At 42.4% G+C, this 22,412-nt stretch overlaps 1 protein-coding gene and 1 long non-coding RNA gene across 4 annotated transcripts in view; one reads left to right on the forward strand and one right to left on the reverse strand.

The window, feature by feature from the left end:
• The window catches only part of ETNPPL (ethanolamine-phosphate phospho-lyase), a 397,476-nt gene that overhangs the window by 260,571 nt on the left and 114,493 nt on the right, over window positions 1-22,412 (reverse strand). The window lies entirely within an intron of this gene.
• Window positions 1-22,412, forward strand: part of LOC137856494 (uncharacterized) — an 82,845-nt gene that overhangs the window by 14,490 nt on the left and 45,943 nt on the right. Inside the window, exons 3-4 of one of the 3 annotated variants that reach the window (XR_011096524.1) lie at window positions 5,746-5,846; window positions 6,444-8,077. The exons of 1 other annotated variant lie outside the window; for it this stretch is intronic. This is a non-coding gene — a long non-coding RNA (uncharacterized lncRNA). Of the gene's footprint in view, window positions 1-1,074; window positions 5,068-5,745; window positions 5,847-6,443; window positions 8,078-22,412 lie in introns of those variants that run through there. One more of the 3 variants, XR_011096527.1, reaches the window with a different exon arrangement.

Raw genomic sequence — 22,412 nt, forward strand, 5'->3', positions numbered from 1 at the left:
CAAGCCCAGAACAGGACAGAAACTCTGCAGTAAAACATGACCAATACATGCTGAGTGCAGAGAAATCTTGGTGTAGAAATTTTCTTTAAAAAATATTTCTGAATTATTCCGAATGCAGAACTGTTGGTTCTTTGGGGGAAAAAAAAACAGAAGTACAAGTAATACTGTGATCATGATCTTTCTGAAAATTCTGGTTTAAACGTATTGCAATTAACAAGAGAAAACAGAAGACTGTATTTTCATGGCAAGCTGTGTTTTTTTCATAGTTCCCAGTAAAATCAGCAGTGTCTTATCACTGACTGAAAACAAAAGAAGTGGGCTATATGAGAGTGCAATTGAAAATCCCGTCCTACGTTGTTTAGGAAGTGCTTCTTTGTGTTCCAAAACAGCTGTATTCATGGGGTGGGTTTCATAAGGGCACATTCATAATTTCGTTGCCGGAGGTCAAGAAAGGGTAATCTAGCAGGTGAGAAGCAAAATTTTGAAGAAATGGGATCTTTCTCAAGGGCAGTTAGAATGGTTTGCATGACAGAGATGCTAAACTAAAGAAATAGAGAATTGAGAATCATCTGGTACAAGGTAAAAATTTCATTTTACGAATAAACTTTTCAAAAATCTCTGTCTTTAAAAGTTACCATCTGTAAATTGAGCTGAAATGTGCGTTTTCAACCACAGCTTTTCCTAGTGCTCAGTCATGAACTACTTCTTCAGCAGTCTACAGAAATGAACAAAAATTGCACACAGTCTTCTAGGTGACTATATAAATGCATTGGGAAGGAGCTGTGAACATTAGCACATACTTTCTGTGCTTTAATCTATTGCACTTTGAGAGTTTGTAAGCAAACAAATGCTTTTCCTAGCATGCTGGCTTTGAAAACTCCTTCTGTATCTGTAGGTGAAGCTGTCTTTTTTTTTTTTCTTACTTTATTCTCTGGTCGCTCTTTTGCCCACACGGGGAAAGAGAGGTAAAAACATTTGATTCTGTTAATTTATTTTAAAGTAATTTAAAAGTTATTCTCCGTAAAAGCAGTTCTAATAGAGAAAAGCCAGCTAGGTTTTTCTGTACTTTTGCAGTGGAAATGTTGGGCTGAATTTAGACCCCGTAGCCCCTGGCACAGATCACCCGGAGCTCGCTGGTGATGATGACTGGTATTAGATGCTGGCATCCCCTGCTGGTGCAGCTGGCGGTTATCAGCGTTCCCTGCCTGGCGAGCTCTTGCTGTGGGCAGTCTGCTGTCATCCAAGCCTGCTCTAGTCTCTGGTCTGGAGGGCTGCGGGGTGAGCACCCACAGCGGGAAGCTTATTGTCCCGCTGGGAGCTGTTCTTGAGGTCGCTTCTGTGGTCACGAGGGCTAGAAAGGTGCCGCAGCTCTTCTGGAGTGGAGAAGAGAGGGTCTCGTGATGAAGGGACTCTGAGGAGCAGGGGCTGAAAGAAGACATCAGGCAGCACAATATTCCTAACGAAATCAGGCAGGTTGGCAGTGCTGTTTGCTGAAGCTGGGAAAGCCCGTGTGGTTTCTGTTACAAGAAAAAAAAGAGCCTGCTCAGCCTTACTCAGGCTGGGGTAAAAATGGTTATCTTTTTCCACTTGCTGTCTTTTGTCTTTGTGTACGGGTGATGGCTTTCCTTGGAGGAATTCTTGTTCCACCCCCATTTTGGCACGCTGCTGAGCGTGATTTGCTCCCCATTGGCGATGCGTGTGCTCCCGGAGCTGGCTGTGCATTAGCCCTCATCAAGGAGGAGGGAATTGGTTTAATTCCACCAGCAAGGGAGGTATAGTGCGCATCTGACTGCAGTTTGGTGTTTTTCTTGAAATGAGTGCCTGCTTTCCTATTGCTTTACCTGCCCATCAGATAGGATCTGCCAGGCCTGGACTTGATGCATTGTTCTCCTGACAATATAGTCAATCCTGTAGCTAATGCACGCGTAAGATGAAAGCTGAACATAAACACCTCTGCCAGCTACAGTATACATTTTAGTGCTCTGCCAGCTACCAAGGGACCGTACTTTAGAGTATTCAAGTCAGGAGTTGTAGGAGTTGCCACAATATTTCTCAGTGCCAAGGGTCAGGTCTTTTAATCTTCCACGATAATAAAACTACGTTTGCCCTCAGGAGAACAAAGGGACGTAGTTTTGCCCCAGTAAACATGCTTTTAAACGGTGGAGTTCAGCTCATTGTGGGCACCTGAATGCACAGCAAGCGCAGAAATTAAAATTTGAATATATATTGTTAAATCAACATGAATGAAGAAGAAAACAAAAGCAGGCAAAAATGAAGTAACTATCAAATGGGAAGTACTTAAGGCAAGACTTATAAGATGTTTCAAAGCATGAATTGTAATATGTGTTTAAAATAGGACTGTGCCTTTATTCTCAGCATGTGGGTTACACTTTGAATATGGAACAAGAATTTAGCCTTTTTTAGAAGCTGCATTCTTAACAAATTATTCTTAAAATGAAACTGTTTAATGAAACCGCTTTTTAAGTGCTGTGTAAAACCATGCATTATTAACAGGACACCATACATAATACAATATAACCCTCTGCAAGGTAACAATAGTTCCTCTAACTCATTCATACCCAGTTTTGAACTTTACCACTTTTACCTGGGAATATAACGGGCTGGGCATTGTCTTTGCTGGAGATCAGTGACAAGTATAAAGCACAGTGATACTGGCACAGCCTCAGCTCTGGGAAGTTCGTGGTGTTTTGCAGAAAGCAGGTGGGCGAGCAAGGCGTACACTGCAGGGCAGATTGCACAGCTGTAAGATCCGGAATTCCCCTCAAAAGGATCGGCATGTCTTTGAAAATGAATTCATCACCGAAATAAAAGAGATTTCTGATGCAGAGGGAGAAAATGGGGTTTGATCAGTTTCAAATGAACTTTTTTTTTTGGTTTGTTTTGCCTCCATCTCCCTCTTTATTTTTTTTTTTCCCCTTTCTCATTCTCTTTTCCCCCAAAATTCATTTTCAAGATCTAATAAAGGGGGTGTTTTCATCTTTAAAAGGTTGTATGAGACTGTTGCAAGAAATTCTTTTGTGCAACCTGCTTTTCTATAAAAAACACTGGGAGCTGAATGCATCTGGATCATTAGATTCAGGAAACACCGTGTTTTCTCAGTATCTATGAAATGCATTCATCGATTATTTTTTCATCAGAATGCTTGCAATAGATCTCTGTGACTATTTTTCACTGTATATTTTTGTGGATGGTGACAACGTGCTGCCCAAATTAGGAAGAATGGCTGCCTGGCGTTTAATGCTCAAGCAGTTTGTAAGGGACTTGCAGGTTTGCAATCCCTACCAGGATTTCTCACTATGTAAGTGCTATGTGCTACTCTGAACTGCTAATTCACTAGCTGCATGAATGAATATACTGACATTTTACAGAAGTGTTATGGCTTTCTACCCTCAGAAACTACTGTAAATGGTACGTAGTGATGTTAGGCTACGTGGAAACCAATGAGCTGCCAAATGCTTCCAGAAGTTCCCGTTTTATTTTGTGATATCAGTGCCTTCTCTGCTCTTGCTGATCAGTGTGAATAGTTTCTGGCAGTGAAAGTCAGCCAGAAAAAAAAAATATATTTCGCTTTTGCATCTGATAAAAATTTTATTGCCATATCTAGCTCCAAATAAAACTCCTACTCTTTCAGCAATTCCTGAAAAACACAAATTAATTTGGGTTTGAATAATACCCCCAAACTATTAGAGCTGCCAACTGAACAGGGAACAGATAATTAGGAGATGACAACAGACAGCACAAAGCCAAGAGAGGAAAAACTGGAACACAGCTAGAGAGCAACACTGGCCATCTAATCCATTAACGGCCTCCTATAATTATGTTTTGCTTTTGCATTAAACTGGTATAAACACAAAAAGACGTTAGTGATGTTTTAATCTCCAGGAAAAGAAATCTCCTCTTGCCTAACAGCACGCGGCACACACAGAAATATGACTTCAATTAGCACTACTGTAAATTTTAATTTAGCACTTGGTAGGAGCATTCAGCAATGTATATCTGAAATAGGGGCTGATGCTCCACTGAGGGTGTTCCGCACTGTCATCCCATCCATCCCTCGATTCATGTTTGTGGGGTGAGCAGGAGGGGGAGGATTTAGGAATTTAGAGCTCGTGGAAAATGCCAGAGGATGGTTTCCCCAGGCCTTCTGCACCCATTTCTTGAGCTGGTTTTTGGCCATTACCAAGGTGTCCTGTCTGGCTGCTGGGTGATGCTGCTGGCAGCAGTGCAGGCTCCCTCCTGCTGCCCACCCCAGCAAATGGAAAGCACCTACGAGCAACCCAGCATCCAATTTCCAGTGGCTGCCATATAATGCCCTTGAAGTTAGATTTTGTCCTGTGATTTTGTTTTGCTCCAAGCATGACGGGTGTCCACTGTGATTGGCACTGTTCAAAGATTATTTGCAAGTTCCCCAGCTAAGCTTTAGTATTTAGCTCCACCATGGTGCACCGCCTTCTTTTTTTTGGTACGGGAATATCTTGTGTGAGTGGCACACAGGTTTGCTCCTACTAGTCAGCTACAACACCGGAGCTTGGGTTAGCACATTAGGGCACCAACAATTTATGTTTGTTGCGGTTTAAAGTTATTCCCTAGTGGCAGTGCTTATTTGTGTTTAAACTGCAGATGCCCGTGTTTATACAATTTACATTGTTTAAAATGTCACTATTATTTGTTTTAAAAAAAAATCCTGCTAAGTTTGGCATAGTGTATCCTGTAATTTATTGTACAGCCCTGTGCTATGCCATTTTAGTGAGAATCTTGAAACAGGGCCCTGTGTTTTTTTTTCCCCTTTTGCTGTTTGTTCTGCTCTTTAATTACATTCATATCAGCTACTTTGAAGTTAATGAGACTGTTGGGATATGTAAAAGAGAATCCTGTATTGATTTCAGTCCTAATATCTTATCTTTGCATCTTTCCCTTCCTGCATGTAATGTGTTCTGACTGAGTCACATTTGCTCACATGTTGTGATGGGTTTAATAGCTTTGGCCTGACATAGGGCTTTATCATACAATCCAAAAGGAAAAGGAAATAAATAAACACAAAATGCAGTTCTGCCTTCTCATTTTCTCATTAAGCCTGTTACATAAGGAATATAATTTATTAAAGTTGATGGGTTCTATACACATCCTAGGTTATCAAAAATATTTTTTATTATTTCTGTGTAAACAACCCTTATCCTGACTTCTCGTCTTCCTCCCCTACTCAGAAAAATGTAGAGAGTAGTATGGGATATGGCAAGCAACAGGCACGAGGTTGGGATGTACGTCAGTCTATGCTAAGATTTGAGGCCAAGTCAGAACAAGAGTTTAGATACAATACAAATGAAATATTTAATTGTTTTTGAACCCATTGGCTAGAACCAAGTTCTTAGATACTGTCAGAAGATAACAGAAGATGATTTTCTAATTTTAAGGGTATAAGTCTTCTAACACCAACTGTTCACATAAATGTTTTGGTATCTGAAAAGGAATTTTGGAAGTGTAGCTAAGCCATCACATTTCGTGTGTGTGTATATATATATATATATATATATGTTTTTTTTTTTTTTTCCAGCCCAACTCAATAAGTAATTGCTTTGAGGTTTTGGAGCAGTTTCTGAACTTGAACCCTCTGTGTAAGCTCAAGTTCCAGTGTTCAACTGCCAGGTGGAAATCCCAGTAGAAACGTTACTGAGTAACTAAGTTTTTGCTCTGTTCCAAGTGCTTTTTCTTGGTTTTATTTGGCAGCCCAGAACTGCCAGGGACTAGGAGCTCAGCAGACATCCATTCTGCTCCGGAATGTGATTGACCAACTGGAGTCAGTAAGAACTAGTCGCATATTTTTAAATGTAAGTCTTAGTATGTTGTCCTTCGGTTTTACAAGGTTATTACCTCCACACACACCTTCAAAAAACTATCCACTTACATTCTAATTGTGTCCCATCTATAATAAAAAGTGTGATACCAGACTGTTTGGACCTATGTAAGAAACCTGTTCTGGCAGCAAAGCACCATGGTGTTCAGCTTGGTTTGAGTTTGCATGGCATTGCTAAATTCATCCAAAATTCTGATTAGAACATAACTCAGACAACAAAATTTCATACTGTTTCCTACCAGAAGGTTGAATTTGTCTTGGATATGATATCGGGTCATTTACTTTTTTTTTTATTAGTGCTGAGCATAAGCGTGTAATGATACCGGGGGCCACATTTTCCTTCTAATATTTTGTACAACACAGTTGACCACAAGGCTTACTGTGCCTTCATAAATGATTTGCTTACATTATGTGTGTTAGATAACTCTTGATCTCCTGTAATTTTTTTTTTTGCACAAATAGGAAGAAGTTCTTTGCAATATTAACATCTAAAAAAGCTAAACCACAACAGATACGTTATACCCAAAGTTTGAAAGAACAAAGTGTTAAGTTCCTTTCTTTAATCTTCCAGTGGCATCTGCAGCTTAACTTTTGTCTCTGCTGCCTTGAAAATCTTTGTCATAGTTCAGAAAAGTACCTCAAAATGTCCTTTGTGAAAGAGGACAACCTGCTTAAAAGTGAATGATGAGAGAGGCAAGAGAGAGGCAAAGAACTGGGTTTAAAATTATGTGCAAGTCTCACCTGAACTTAATATGAATGCGCAGTTTGACTTCTGATTACATCTGGAAGAAACTACCGAGGAAGAGCTATTGCAGTAGTTAGACCACTGCCTTGCAACTGTGGAGATGTGTGATGTGTTCCCTGTTTGTAGCCTAGCCAGCTCCAGGAGTGATTTGAACAGTAAATCATATCCAAACTTCATCTCACATCAGGATGCTGCACCTACCAGCCTTGGATGTCTGAATTTCTGGGCTGCAGCTGGAAGGAGGAAGCTGCTGTCTTGCAGCTGAGTTTGGTATTGGGTGCAAATTTCCATTGCTGCTGATCGACCATGCACAGTGTGGCTGCTGCCTTTGTTTCATAGAAACGTGCTTTGGATTAGTTAGGATATGGCACAGGTGCATCTTCTGGTGAGAAAGGGAAGGAAGTAAGGGTGGGATGGCAAAAAAGGAAAGGGAGAAGCAGGAAAAGAGAAACATCCTGTTCCTTGACCACCCATAAGGGATTTGGATGAAGGCTAGAGATTTCAAAGTGAAGGACGTTTTGGGTGTATAAAGGTAACCCCCAGGTGTCTGCAGGTTCTTTACCATGTAGGTAACTGTGATCCCTTCAAAGCTGCCATTCAGAAGAAAGCCAAAGGCTTCCTTTCCAAATCCCCCCCCATCAGGTTTCCATGCATTGTCCATCTGCATTGAGGTCTGTCCACAAAAACACCACTTTCAGGTCTTGATTCTAACACCTCAACCCCAAGCAATGCCAACCCTGCTATGATCCTGTGACATTTTGAGAAATATTGTCAGAAGGGCTGTCCAGAGGTTGGCTAAAGCAAACTCAGTCATTGTCCGTTTATCACCATTCATTAGTCACTTCCTTTCCCCCGTGAACATGAAGCCTTCCTCCAGCAAAATGAGGAAGTTTCAAATCCCAGAATAAAACCAATATCCATGGGAAACCAGGGTAAGGGGCACTATGTTGCTATCTACTGGGGTTTTGAGCCAAAAAAATACACACAGTTTTTCTACAGAACAATACTGTGTCTCCAGTGTAAGTGTGTAATAAGTCCAGTGTATAAAACCAGACTCTAAGAGAGGATAACTCTTTTCTACTCTTTGTTCTTTGACCAAGCAGATCCCTTGAAAAGTGACTTTGCTGCTCTGTGTCTCCCTTGTTCCCTTGTGAAATGGTATTTTCCACATTAGGAAAGCTCTTTGAGATGTCTGGCTAAAAATCTCTCCAGCAAGACTTAAATGTTATTTTATTATACATACACACACGCACTGAACATGTATTTGGCTGATACAATGTTTTAATGCCTTCCCTTCCCGCAGATTTCTGTGAATTCATTGTAATTGCTAAAACTCGTTATTCTCCTAGTCACCAAAAATCTGCTCTTCATACTCCTGTGTAAAAATAAACTCCATTCATTCATTTATTTTTATTTAAAATAAGATTATGCCTACTGCAATTCCATCTGTAAAAAGTGCCTTGGCATATCCTTTTAAGAAAGCACTTATCTAATTTATTAATCTCCTAAATTCAGGCCTTTCCTACACCATTTTACAGTAAAAATATTTTTTAAACACAGAAGTGAAATTCCCTAAGTACAAAGCCTTGTTTTATTCTGTAGAATTACATTGTCAAGCAATGACAGAATAAAATTTCCCCAGATAAATAGAAATACTGCAATGGCCCAATTTATTTCTATCCTAAAATATGGATTTTACGTACCATTAATCATATTTTTGTTATGAAGTGGCAGGAAGCTGGCCTAAGAGTCTAACATAAAATATACTTCATCGTCACAGGGAAATCTACTCACCACCTGAACTGCTTAGAATTTTGATTCCTGTATAACGAATACAAGGCACTTCAGGCAAGAAAAATTATGACATAATTGGCAAAAGTCCCATCTCCAGATGCAGGATCTTCTAAGACCGACACATAGCCTCACATAATTTATGTTATGGGAGAAATAAAATAACCGACCCCCCCTCTGATTACTCCATCCAGAAGCAAGGTTTAAGCAGGCTTGTTCTCTGAATTAAAACCAAATTCTTCCCCGAAGTCTTCAATGAAGTCAGAAAACCGTGTTATGAAAGGTGCACAAAGGGCAACTGCTGCAGTTAAGTCTAAACTTAAGCACTTTGCAGAGTCATTTTAGATTTGCTTTTGCTTCTCCAGCTACATTGTAGAGATTTACGTGTCCTGCTCTTCTAATAGGAGTGTCTACAAGACTTTATTTACACTTGCAACTCTTTCATGCAGTAGAAGTGGATTATTTTTCAGATAGAGAATGGCACGCCAGAGTAATGAAGGAGTTTATTATGTAGAGGGAATTGAACTTGTATCTCAAATACTAGGCGCTACTCTCCTCGTTAGGGAACTGCTGCTCTGGCTTATGCAGAACTTTGGATGTCTAAGACCTACCTATGAATGCGCAGTCATGCAGAGCACTTTTGAGCCGAGCCAGCTGGATGCGTGTGTGCAGAGTGATCTGCTTACCAGCGCTGGGTGTGACGTGAGGGAGATATACTTGAACTGACTAGGGGTTGTACCAACTGCATGATGGAAATGTTCCGTTCTCATACACCGCTTTTGGGGGATCGTTTGAAAAATGTCAATGCTCGCTTTACTTCCCGTCTCTGATTCTCCTTGGTTACAGATGCTGCAAACTGGGGGGAAGCCACAAAAGGTCCCCCAAAACCTACTATATACCTACTGCCAACATGGCAGTCTTGTTGTTGGATGTAGTCATTGGAGTTTAAAGAGAAATTACCTTGTTCCTGCTCGCTGGCCTCTGAAGTATCAACAGTTTTAATCTATTTATGAACTTCCAAACTAAAGGTGTGACATGCTTTGTCTGCAAAGTGGCAGGAAGCTGGCGCTCTGCCCAACTTTCTCTCCATTCCCAGCTTTTATGTGGTAAAGAGATTTATGGGTTTTTGTGTTGCTGTTATTTTTCCTTTAATTTGTGCTCTTACCTGAAGTGTGACGCTTTGGATTGGAGGGTAGGAGGAGTTAATGAGATGGCTTTGGTATGCCCCACTCTGGTAACCTTCACACCAGCTGTAAATTACCGCCTGGCCGCAGCCATCCTAGCGTGATCGTGTCCCTGCAGCACGGGAGCTGCAGCGCTCAGCCACCCCCCTGTCCCTGTATCCTCTCGCTGACATTGACTGTGACATGAAATTCAGATGTTTCGGATTCTGGGGGTGTTCCTGCTACACCATCGGCTAGTCCCAGTACTGGGATGAGTAGTGTAGGATGAAGGTAGAGCCAAGGTCCTCCTGGTTTGAGCCTGGTGGGAGGATGAGGAAAGGAGGAGAAGAATGGATACAACTAGAAGGACACAACACACTCTTCTACTAATGGGGGTTTTAACAACTGCGTTGGGAAACATATGGGATTTTAACAGCCAGTTCCACTCAACTGTACTGAACTGCCTCCAGTAATCTTTGGCAAACACCTTTAAAGTGACATTTGTAGGATAAATCAATGGCAGATTTTTATTTTTTTTCCTAATCCCACAATTTTAGAAGATTTCTTATGCCCTAAAAATTGGAAGTTTTGCACTCCCTCCAACAGTCTTTTTTTTTTTTTTTTAATATATTTTAAATAATAATGATACTTAGTTTATAACTCTTGCTATAGTAGCTATTGTCAGCCATATAGCTCTCTAGTCTATTTAGAATTTAGTTCTTGATGTACAGGACAATAATGTTGGAAGACAGAAAATTGTGTTCTTTTAGGGATCTTGTTGATGCAGAAGTTTCTAAAAATATGTTTGTTTTGTTTTGTTTTGTTTTTATTATTTTCACTTTAGCTAATGACTGGCCAATGTAAGCCTTGCTTAAATCTTCTCTCATCTCCTTTCACCTCTTATCAGTAGTTTTATTTTTATAGCATAATGCAGAAAGAAGGGCTGTGAAAAGTATGAGGTAATGACCTGGCTGCTCAGGTCTTCTGGACATTGGATGGGTGCTGTCATATAATGCTGGCCTGGATAGCATAGTAACACCTAGGGGTGGGTGCTACCATCCAATCCAATCCATATTCCAATAAAGACCAACTTAAAAGTTCTACACTGTCGGAGAAGGATTAATTCAATGTGGCTTCAATGAGTATACTCCCTGTTTGTAGAATTAAACTGTGATGTGAAAGAGGGATTATCGTTATTTAATTCTGATGCTCAAATATCTATAAATCCTGCCTTCAAATTATAGAGTACATTTTTACCTGGGAATAATGATCAGAAATGTGAGCTTGATAGAAATCTAAAGAGCACACGTGTTTATATTGCTTGACAGAGACTGGAGATCCTGCAGTTACCCACGTGCAATGTGAATCAGCTTACTGCTGACCTGAATGAGATGTCAGCAGAGCAAGCTTTTATCCATGGTGTGAACAGAAGGGCAGGAGAACTTTGCAAGATCATGTATACCTTGCTCTGGTGCTGGGCAAAGAGTAATGAAATATAACAAGGCCAGGTGATACACATGAAGATCTTAGTTGGAGCCTGGAGAGGCAGCCCTCATTTTGTTTATTTGATACCAAGGCAAATTTGTCTTTGAAATGTGCGCCAGGCATGGTCAGAGAGTGCACGTGCACTCTGGCGGTGGCTTCCTGCAGCATCTGTAACATGGAGAATGTTATTGCAGGTTGCTCTTTTATTCTCAGTGCTAATCAGGTCAGCTCTGTGCAATCCCCAAGAGATACTGTGACTCATGCGTTTGTGTTTTCACTGTAGCTCAATTTAAGATGGGTTGAAGTCTAATTCTTCTAATTGTTAGCCTCTTTGGAGATGTTAAAGCCTGGATGGGATTAGCACCCAGTGCAAGTATCACCGCTGCCTACAGGAACCTTCATACTGACTCCTTGAATGGAAGCTCCTTGAGGTTTTAGTATCTGTCTTCCTGCAGTGCCTTTTTCTTCCTATTTTGGCTGCTTATAATGTTAAGCTGGTAATGCATACACTGAAAACTACCAGGGGACCTCTTGTGAGCCTCATTAAGACAAGACGTAAAACTTCTTTGAGATTAGTTGAAAGTCTGATCAACTGAATTGTAAACATCCCCCACGCCCCCAGAAAACAGCAGGAATTTTTAAGAAATCATTTTGCACTCATTCTTAGGCAATCGGCCTGTTCTTTATTCTTGTTCCCGTCTATCATTTGCTTTTCTTTTAAAGAGCAAACTATTTTACTTTGCCTAAAATTGATAAAAGTGGTTTTAGGTATGGTAAAAGTATAGAATTTATGTACAGTAACCAGTAGATGTATGCACAGCAGAGAGAGACTCGGAGGGCAAGAAGTGCAGAAAGTCAGCTCTGTAAGTGAACTTGTTTGTCGGGTTTTGGAGGACAAAGCTGCAACCTGCTCCTTCAGAAAAAGGGTCAAACCTATTTCATTCAAAAGTTCAAACTGAGTCATACTTCTCTACTCATACGCCCGTGGCTTCCCTGCATGTGAAAGGCCTGGGAGGAGGCAAATTTACGTATAGCGTTCTTGGCGCTTCTACAACACGTTATTTCTTCAGGAGCTTTGTGCAAACATTAATTCGTTAGGGTGATTGCTTTGCCAAAGTCACTTGACTCTTTGCTTTCAGTAGTAGATCTGATGCAGTTATTGAATTCAACTGCCAGATTCTCAGATTAAAAAAACAAATAAACAAAACACGGAATTAACACTCAGTCAACCATCAACCTGTTAGAGGAAAATGGAGATTGGGTAAGATTTATGGGGTCACTAGAACCACTGGAAATGGTGCACAGATACTCTAACAACAAGTGAGAGGAATTAGGAAGAGAGAATGCAAAACAATTTTCTGTTTGCTCTCTGGGATGATGCTAATAACCTCTTTTATTTTTACGAGTCCGGTTTTGTTAGGAATTCTCTTCAAAGGACGCAGCTGGCGACAGCTGTCGTTAGTATGAAGTGTCTATTTTGGTGTGTTTAATGCTGCAGTGTCTTAAGTTAAACACATTACACATTGAATGTGTATATTTTGTAAGCAGGCTGTGAAGAGTAGTTAGCATCTCAACAGAAGGGCTGTTTTTATGTTATGTTATTGTTGTCGTCCTCTCCCATGCGGGACAGAATGTGTCGCACTAGATGTGTCCAACACGAGAGCAAAACCATAGGTTGTGCACAGTAAGCACTCATATGATAAACACAGAGCCAAACACCAGTAGGCAGAGAAAAGGCATAGCTGGGAGAACAAGTGAACCATAAAGCTGATGGGCAGAGATCGCAGTGCAGGAGCAGCCCAGCTGTTACCGCTTCGCTTGGTGTGCCACAATAACCTTGTGGCAGTTGTATCAGCTCTTTCCACCAAGACTGGCGTTGTTAATTGTCAAATCGCTGCAGGTTTCTGTAAGAGTTTTAAACGTGAGTGCTCATACCCTAAAGGCACACGCTGTGTTCTTTGCACCAACTCCAAAGTCCAGGAAGCAATAGGGGCTCCTTCATGCGTTGGCTGGGCTTACAAATAAGAACAGGACCCTAGTGCTGGGCTGTGTGGTCGGGCTGATTTGCTGATTAGTGACTTTTTAACAGCCTCGCCAGCGCTCCGGGCTGGGCTCTCCCTCTTCCTGGGGTCGGGAGGAGGAAGGCTCTGATCTCGCAGCAACCCTCAGGAAACGGCTCAGCGAAGGCACGGAGGCCTCCATGAATTTCCATGTTAGAGAAGATGCTGAAATCAATACCTCGGCCCCGATGAATGGAGCTATTCATTGCAGGCAGGGTGTGGGTGGGGAGAGGCTGGGATCTGAAGACCTGCCAGATTTCATGAAGGCCCTGCGCTATTCCTGCAGTGTGTCTGACAGCCCCGAGCAGCCTCTGCTGAGGTAGGGAGGCGCAGGCAGCGCATCCTTGCTTCCTGCCTCGCTCACTCACAGCTACTCTCTCTGTGCCCTCTTTTTAAAAGGATACCTGCTTTGCTTCGTCGTCTCATCCCAGCTGACTTTGCCTTCACCACCGACACCCTACCCGACCTTTTAGCCTCTTGTCTCCTTTCCCTCGCCCCCTCACTTGACTTACAAGCCCAGAGCAGCACTCCCACTCACTGAAAGAGCCTTGCTCCTGTTTTCCCCAAACACTGGTCCTTCTCTGATCCATTTGAGCACCGCTTTCTCTCTTGCCTCTCCATTTCTTTCAACAAAGCATATTTACCCTCTGCCCCTTGCCTCACCCTGCCCTCTTGAGACCTCCAATCCATTAATGTCTATCACTTTTTTGTCACTCTCAGCATCTTCTCTCTGCTGTCTGCTCTCTGAAGTGACCTTAGCTATTGCTTCCCTTCCCTTCACTCCTTCCTTGATCTTCAGCTCTTTCTTCACTGACTCCTCAGAAAATCGGCCCCATGAACCCATTCAACCCAGCTTCATGACAATGGCTATCACCATATTGTGCTTGTCACCTTTCCTATTTGTTTTGCTTTGTCCTCTCTGTATGTACCCAAGGAACGCTTTCCTTGAATTGCCCTGTTGCCTATCTCTCCTTCAGATTCTTTTCTGAAATCTTCTTTGTTTGATACAAGAGACACTTAGGATAGAAAATGCACGCTATTCTTCCAAATGTTTTTCTATGTTTTATTCTTCCTTGTCATTTGTTATCTGTCAATTATTTTCGAGTGTTTTCTTCGAATTTGAGTAACAGATTCTTGTTGCTGATACAAAAAAAAAAAAAAAAAATAGCAGTGCATGGATGCACCCAGGCAAGACAGCTGAACTCTCTTCAACTTTTCTTGCTGTCAGACCAGGAGGAAGAAGCTGTATTTCACTCTCCTTTCAGGAAAAGCAGTTTCCCCCATTTGTGGGTTTGTCTGTCAGCCTGACCCTGTACATATGCTGTTGGTGGGGACTACACATTGCCAGTCTTCCTATAAACTCACCCCAAACTGTAATTTCCATAAACACTTTCTGTGGTCTTCATAGTTGTGATCAAAAATCGGTTTAAAAGACTCAATGCACTTCGTCTTTTCCACATTGTCTTAACAGTAGAAAATCTTCTGCTTAAGTTAGGATGAGTTCAGAGGTATCTCATTTACTTCTACCAGGCACTCAGTGTCTACATCTTGCTCCCTTGTCTGGGGTTTGTATCAATTCAATTTTATTTACCCTAAAGCAAATGTATGTAGGATTTATATACCTTTTAGTTTTGTTTGGAACCTTGAGTTTTTTTGACTGCTAGTTCCCAAAGGGAGCTGTCATTAAATTTCAACCTGGAGCTAGTTCAGGATTTAATTTTTTTTTTCCCTTAAAAAAAAACAACAAAAACCTGCCCACAAATCTTTACAGCAGAGGGACTGGAACTGCATTCCTCATAGAAAGAGTCTTCCTAGCTGAACAGTTGTTACAGTATTTGGCAGGATCATTTATGTGAGCTGGCAGTTAAAAAATAAATAATGTGAAATTAAATGATACTTTTGACACAATCGTGAATTTGAAAATAATTCTTGATTTGCTACTACTGAGTCTGGAAAAATGAACGGCTAGAAATAATGCTGATTACAAGGACTGGAGAATAAGCTGTAGAGCTCCAGGAGGAAGTCTTGATTAAAGACAGCATTAAGCTCCAAGGAAAATGGAGACTTGGAAAAATCTTTCAAAACTTGTAACTTGAGAATGTTTGCCTTTATGGAAGGGAAGGAAGATGGATGATGCTTGAGCTGTGCCTGAAATTAAAATGCCTTTACCCTTTCCTTCTGACTAAAGCTTTTACAGCTTTCCTGAAATACTGTGATTGTGCTTAAATATATATTTTCTTTTGAACCCTGACTAGTTTCAGGAGAATCCCTGGCTTAATTATGGAAGATTTGTGCTCATTTTCCCCTATCACGCACCTGTATTACAAAAAAAAATAAAGAAAACTGGAACAAATGTTGCTAAACTGTCAATCCAGGAAATGAGGAATCTCTGAAACTAGCAAAATCTTTCAAACTAACCAAGTGAAACTAGTTTCAAAGCAAGGAGGCTTAAATATTTTCCCTTTCATAATCACTCCTAATGAAGATGCTGGTCCTGCTCTTCCCTGTATGAGGCTCTCTTCTCGTTGTGGCTCTGGCCGCCACTTTGTTGGACCTGCCCAATTTTTTGATGTGGAATAATTTGAAGTAACTACGAGAGTACAGAACAGCCTGGGAAGGTAGAGTTCCTGTACCCACTTGATGTTTTTTATAAAGAAACCTTTCTGAACAACCTGACCTTCTTGCACCTGACTATGTGGTCCATTTGTTTCTCCAAGTCCTGCTGGGGACTGTAGGCTTGAGCCTCGTGTCTTCTACTTAAACTGCGCCCATCTGTACATTAGTCAGCATCGTTTTGTTCCTGTCTCTGTTCTATACTTTATGTTGTTTCCCTGTGTTCACTTCACTAAACAAAAAGAGCTGCAGCCAGTAAATGTGTGATATCACCTTCCTGGTAGCCCTTGCTCCTTCTTGCTTGAGTAATCAAAAGGTTTGCCCTCCTTCTCCTACTTGTAGACCTCTCTGCTATCACTGCTACCAACCAGAAGGGCAGTCTCCTGTAGGGTATGTCCAGACCCAAAATGTGGTGTTTTTTCTTTGAGTGAGCCAAGACTCCCCAGTGCCCTGAAGGTAGAGCACCTCCCACTACCCCCAGCCTGCCAAACAAGAGCATGGACCTAAGATTGCACAGCAGTGAAGAATAAGCCACTCTGCATCGACTGTTAAATACATGGACTGTAGCTCTCCACTTTCTGAATTAGTATTTTTACAAAAAAATAAACCAAAATCCCCTGCAGCCTGGTACAAGTTCTGCTTTTAGCATATTGTATAAAGCAGACACATTTGGAGAGAGAAACAAAAGGAGGTATATTTAGGTGCCAGTGAGTGGCAGCTTAAATGAAATAATCGTAGTGGTCCAGACAATGACGATATTACTAGCACTTTGATCAGCACCTCTTAATCTCTCCCATGATAAATTAGAAAGATTTATCATCTTCATTTCCAGCTACTGGAGTTGGATCCAGTCTGGTGCCCAGATGACTGCTAAGTCTGGTGTCCTGTCAACTTTAAGGAAGTTTGGCTCCAAGACTACTTTGCTGTAGCAGTCTAGGGTGTAGAAAAACAACACAGACTTTGGATGCATTTCATTTTGATCTCTGGAGATCCAACAGACGAGTCATGACTGCGAATGTGGCCAGTTTGTAGGGAAATTGTCCCACATGCTGATTGTATATCTGATGTCCAAATCTACTCACTGGCATCAAAGGGATATCTGCAAGGAAACAAGAAAGGAAGTAAATCTGAAAACAGCTCTGAAACTTGTACGCAACATCTGAAGGGGTTTGGCCCCCTCATGAACTGCTGACAGTGTTGTCACTGCAGTCTGTGTGAGAGCCATCAGAAAAAGTGGAGGAAAGCAAAAAAACACTAAGACCAAATCAGAAAATGCTTTGCTTAGGTCTAATGAAATGAAAAAAGAAAGATTTCATTTCCACAAGTGCATCTGCACTATGTGCATCGAGCATACCAGAGACTGACCAGAACGGCTCATACTTAAGGAATATATAGAAGCTTAGCGGGCAGATTATCAGCCTTCCCTCACGGTAATTTCAGTGACATCAGTGCGTCTACACTTGAGTGACTATTTTTTTTCCCCAAATACTAAAATGACAGTAGTTACACAGGATTTCTTTCATGAGGTTGTTGTAAATACTGAATGGAGAATAGCAAAGTCTTAGCAATCCTGAAAGGCAGGTATTAGCTGGATTGTAGGGTATAAAGGAATTAAGGCCTGGGAAAAATAAATTATTTGTCTGTGGCTGTACTAGAAGAGAAATTGTATTTATTTGGTCATTGCTCAACAAATGATGGGAGAAAGAAGCAACATGAGTATTCTTCAGGAACTTTTTTTTAATTATTATTATTTCTAGGAGGGGACAGGGGATAGTTAGACTCGTTAGACATTGACTCGCATTCATATTATTTTATACTTGCTGTATTACCATTTTCTGGTCCTCACACTCGAAATCATGTTAAATCAATCTGATTTCCTTTTAGGACAGCCTTGTAAGAGGAGCAACAACTTGACTTTAAGTTGACTTTAGCAAGGTGTTCAACATTCTCAGGGGCATAGATTTCATTGCCTCAAGATGACATTGTGAAGGAATAGGGCAAAAGCATTCTCAGAGAATGATGATCAGTTCCCTGTCAAATGGAAAAATATGTAAAGCATAGCTGAGATTTGAGATGAGTCTCGTTCTGCTTGATGGTTTTCATTACTAACGGCAGGCAGTTAGGCAATGGAATAGAGCACGATGGCAGCAAGGCAGAGAGGGAGAGCAGTACTTCGGGGGTGAGCTTTGGAGTCCAAATGATCTTGACGAAGGTCTGAAGGAAGCAAGATGCTCTTCAGCAACAGCAAGGAAGAAGAGCAGCACAGCATCAGGAGTAATCAGCTGCAGGAAGGTGAGGTGCAGAACTGGGTAGGGAGCAGTTAGTTTGGGGACCTGAATTTCATGCTCGGCACTGCATCTGGGTGGCTGGGCTCAGAGGGTGCTAGGCCTCTGACCTCGTGGTTGCTTGCGCATGCTGTAGCCGCTTTGCTCTGTGTTCTCAAAACACACAGGAACCCAACTTCAGCTGAAATCAGTGAGAGTTTGACTCCTAAAGGCTTTTTAAGAATCGGAATCCCTGTTCCCCATTCTCAGAATGCAGAAAATAATACTTCCCTCTTTGCAAGTGTGCTGTTAGCATAAATATGTTAGAGATTGTAAAGAATTAAGATGCTCCAGTAACGGGGATCATATAAATGCTTCAGATAAAGCTGTTCCTCTTTCCTTCTTGCATCTCTCTACATTTCAAATTAGACTAAAATTAATCCAATATAGCTTTCTCATCCTTATAGTATTTTTATTAAGGCATTTAAATGCTTTACAGTGCTGTTTTTGGCACTTTTCTCCTTTAGGGCATGGCACAGAGTAGCACTGTCTGAGAAATGTGGATAAAATGCGACAGAAATGCTGAACATGTGGATACCAAGAAGGTTTCCTAGCAACAACAATCATTTGAAAATTCCCAGAACTTTCTCTTCTTACATTCGACAGCCAGCTTTTCTTAGTTCTTAGGACTTGTGGTACATAATCCAAATGTGGGATTCCCCTTTCCCAATTATTTCCAATTAAGTCTTTAATAGCCACCATTTGGGAGTATGTGTATAAGCTTTTAAACAGTGTAGGTTAAATCCTTGCCAGTTGCACGTCTCATCTTGGGCCGCAAGAAATACAGGTGCATTACAGAAATATACAGGTGTAAACTTCTCCTTGCATTATACGGCAAAAGGTTCAAGTAGCTCCACGTGTGGTTCTTCAGAAGAGTTCGAACCATCAGAGGCCGCTCAGTTTTCTGATGAGGAGATCTACTGAAGAGACAAAATGGATGGAAATACCACAAGCATTTCCAGAACAGGACACTGAATGAAAGAATGTGGGCAAAGAAAAGAGAAAATGGTAGAAGAGAAGCCCAAATGCATCTCTTTATCTTTTGATCTCAGAAATACAGTGAGCTGGATGTGAGCATTTTGAAGTATATTTTGGATAATGGTAAAGTTCAAGTTCTAATCCCATTCTCATTTCCTCGGCTGCTGTGGCGGGATGTAGGATTGTGATAGAGTTTGCTATAGAGCAGCGGGATCAATTTTTGGTAAAGACTGGGGCAGTAATAAGACAAAATGATTTTACTACTTTTGTGTCTTCACAGTGGTTGGAGTCAGAAGTGAGATGACCACTGGTGACTGATGGTAGTGCTACTAAAGCCCTAGCCTCAGTGGGCCTTTGGAACTTGCTATCCCCTTCAGGACAAGCAGACCAGTCTGAGCAAGAGAGGATTCTTATGTACAGTTTTTGGCACCAGGAGAGCAAGTGGATGTGCTTGAATCCGGAGCCAGAGGGACCAAGGGGAGAGCAAGAGGGAGGGAGCAAAAAGGAAGTCGTGTCTGTTTGCTGCATGACTGAAGTGGTGTTGCCTGCAATACTCAAGCAGGAAACGAGGTGTGTGTTGGACAGAAAAGTAAATATTTGTGGTGTTTTGGTTTTCAGGAGGGATAAGAATTGAGACTTTATAAATCTGGTGAAAGAACTGGGTTGCTTTGATGTGGAAGTGGTTCTGGTCTGCAGTGGGACTGCCATGTTTTATCGTTTCCAAAATCAACTTTAATAAATACATGTTTTGGGGTGGCCTACGGAGAAAAATATCTTCAAAATTTTAGTATTCAAGTAGAGACATGCCTGTAAGGACTCTTCAAATGGCCTTGAGCTGCTCGGGCAGTGCTGTGCCTGTGACTCACTGTAATACAGCAACAGGCAGAAATCCAAGCAGAACATTTGTGGGCTTTGTCTTGTTGCTCTACCACACTCCCAATCCTGTTCATCTGATATCTCGTTGAGTTTGGTAGTGGCTGATCGAGCCGCAAGTGGGCAAGCAGCAGACTGACAGACAGAAGAAGCTACTCTCAGATACTAGGTCTTGTTCAGGCTGGTGGGATAAATGGGGAGCAAATCTTTGCTTATGCACCTCTTTGAGTTGTTTGTGACCAGATGTGCTCCAGTGCTGTTTGGCTGCACAGGGCAGACCAGGCTGCAGACTTCTGGGAAAGTATTCAAATCTGTTGTTATTGTAAGTCCAAGCCCATTTACTCTGACCCGAGGCTGTATTCTGCTCACTGCCCTGAATATACAAGAAATATAAGCAGCATTTTGCACGAAGCACCTGTATGGCTTTCCCAAGTGAACGTCGGTGTTTTAGCAGAATACGCAAGGGTCATCAGCGGATCAGGCAGGTAGGGGTTGGGATGGATTTTGACTTCTTTGTAACTTTAAATAGGTTTTAAAGCAAAAATATGTTCTTTCAACATGTGGTGCCAATGATCGTTAATGTCAGGAGTGTTCAGAGTACTGCAGAGCAACGTACTACTTTGCGTTTTCTTTACAAAGTCTGTGCAAGGAACAGAAGATAAGAGAGCTAGAAAGAAATGGAAACATCTCAGGAGCTCGCATATGTTTTCTGAAGGAAGCTGAGGGAACTTCCCTCACAGAAGTTTCCACATAACTCCTCATTTCATAAATTTCTCTTCCTTAAGAGCAATTTTTGTGTCATCTCTGATTTTGAGGTTTGGACACGTCTGATGGCTGTGCCTGGGTGTTTGTGAATGCTCTTTATGCTTTCTTACTATACGATTGTGAAATGTCTGAATGTGCTTTGATTTGCATTATTTCTTTTCTGTCTTTCTTCCCATCCCAATTTTCAGCTCCCTTTTGTCCTGAGAAATTAAGTAATTTTCTTTTTTTGGCAGCGGAGCAACTGCCTTGTTGGAGTAAGACGTCTTTTTTCAGCTGTGCCTTCTTGCTGCGTCCCCGAGGCCAGACTCCCTGACAGGTCACCCAGCGATGGCACCGAGGCTGGCTGGAGAGCAGCAGGAGTGCTGTTATTAATTGTAGTGCCAGGGAGGGGATGCCGGGGCCCAGCCGGCCCCCCTCAGCGCCCTCGAGGCGGTCTGGGCCACGCCACACGCAGAGCGCCTGCGTCAGGAGGCACAAGCCAGCCAGCAAAGAGCCCACAAAGCAAAGGAGCAGGCTCCCGCTGCCAAATATCATGTCCTTATGCTCTGCGTGCCTCTTCGCAAGCCCTGCAGCACAGGCTCGGCATTCAGCCTTTTCCTTCAAGGCTGCCACATCAGCAGGAGGTTTTCTGCCAGGAAAGGTGGCTTTCTGCGCCACAGTGGGGGGTGATGCCCAGCCCCAGATGGGGTGAGGGCTTTTTCTGCCCCTCTGTAGTAAGCAGGGAGCTACCTGGCTGTACCACCAGGCTGCGTGCCCCTGTATGTTTCGGGGTGAAGTAGCAGCCTTGGTGGGAGCAGAGCAGCAAGAAGGGGGCCAGGAGGCAGCTCAGCACAGCAAAGCTGGGCCCTGCCTGGGTTACGTGGGTCATCCCCAGTCCAACAGACTCACTGTGGTGTTGGTTGCTTGGTTGTAGCCTTGTGTTAAGCTGTGCGTCTTACAGATGAGTCAGGGCTAGATGTTCTTGTGCCGTCTTGCCCCCCAAAATGGTCTGGTGAGCAGCAACAAAGCTCCTGGAGCGGTCTGAAAAGTGCCCTGCAGGCGTGAAGCACGGATGCAGATCAGCGCACTCCAGCACGAGACTCATTTATCGAGACTGTGCTTGGGGAGAGCCGAATGGACAGTAATAGAGGAAACATGGCTCATATTTTTCATACCGTGTGGGAGCTAGACTGAAACAAAGTGAGTGCAAGGCAGAGGCCAGACCGTGTTCATCCCTGAGTGCTGCCAGACTCCTCAAACCCACTGCGTGCAGCCTGTTAGCAGTCCTCTACAGGTGAGAATGTCATGGTTTTTGAAGGATGTAGCAGATTTCCACAGTTCTTGTATCGAAACCTAACCCTCACGTTACTTCCCAGTAAGGACTCTCCCACTGCTGAGGCAGTTGCCTGGTTTAAGGATAATGTCTTATTGCCACTGTAAAAGCCACATTCCAGAGCACCTGAATCACTGCACTAATAACACACCTGTCAACGTGACTCACGGCATGTGCTCACCCCTCATTCAAGACAAGCTCTCAGCGGGACAATCGCTGGATCCATCTGTCTTTATGCTTCTACCACCGTGCCGGAAGAAGCTGCCGCGTTCATGCGCGCCGCGTGCAATCTGTGCTTCACCAGCGACGTCTTTTCAGGGAAAGGGCATGACTCACGGGATGCCATTTGTCAGATCAGGCATTAGGTAGTGCCTTATTGATCGTTCAGCCCGCAGGGCACAAAGCAGAGGGTGAATCAGTAGTCCCGGGAG

The sequence above is a fragment of the Anas acuta genome, chromosome 4 (assembly GCF_963932015.1).
Source record: "Anas acuta chromosome 4, bAnaAcu1.1, whole genome shotgun sequence".
Taxonomy (NCBI): Eukaryota; Metazoa; Chordata; class Aves; order Anseriformes; family Anatidae; genus Anas; species Anas acuta.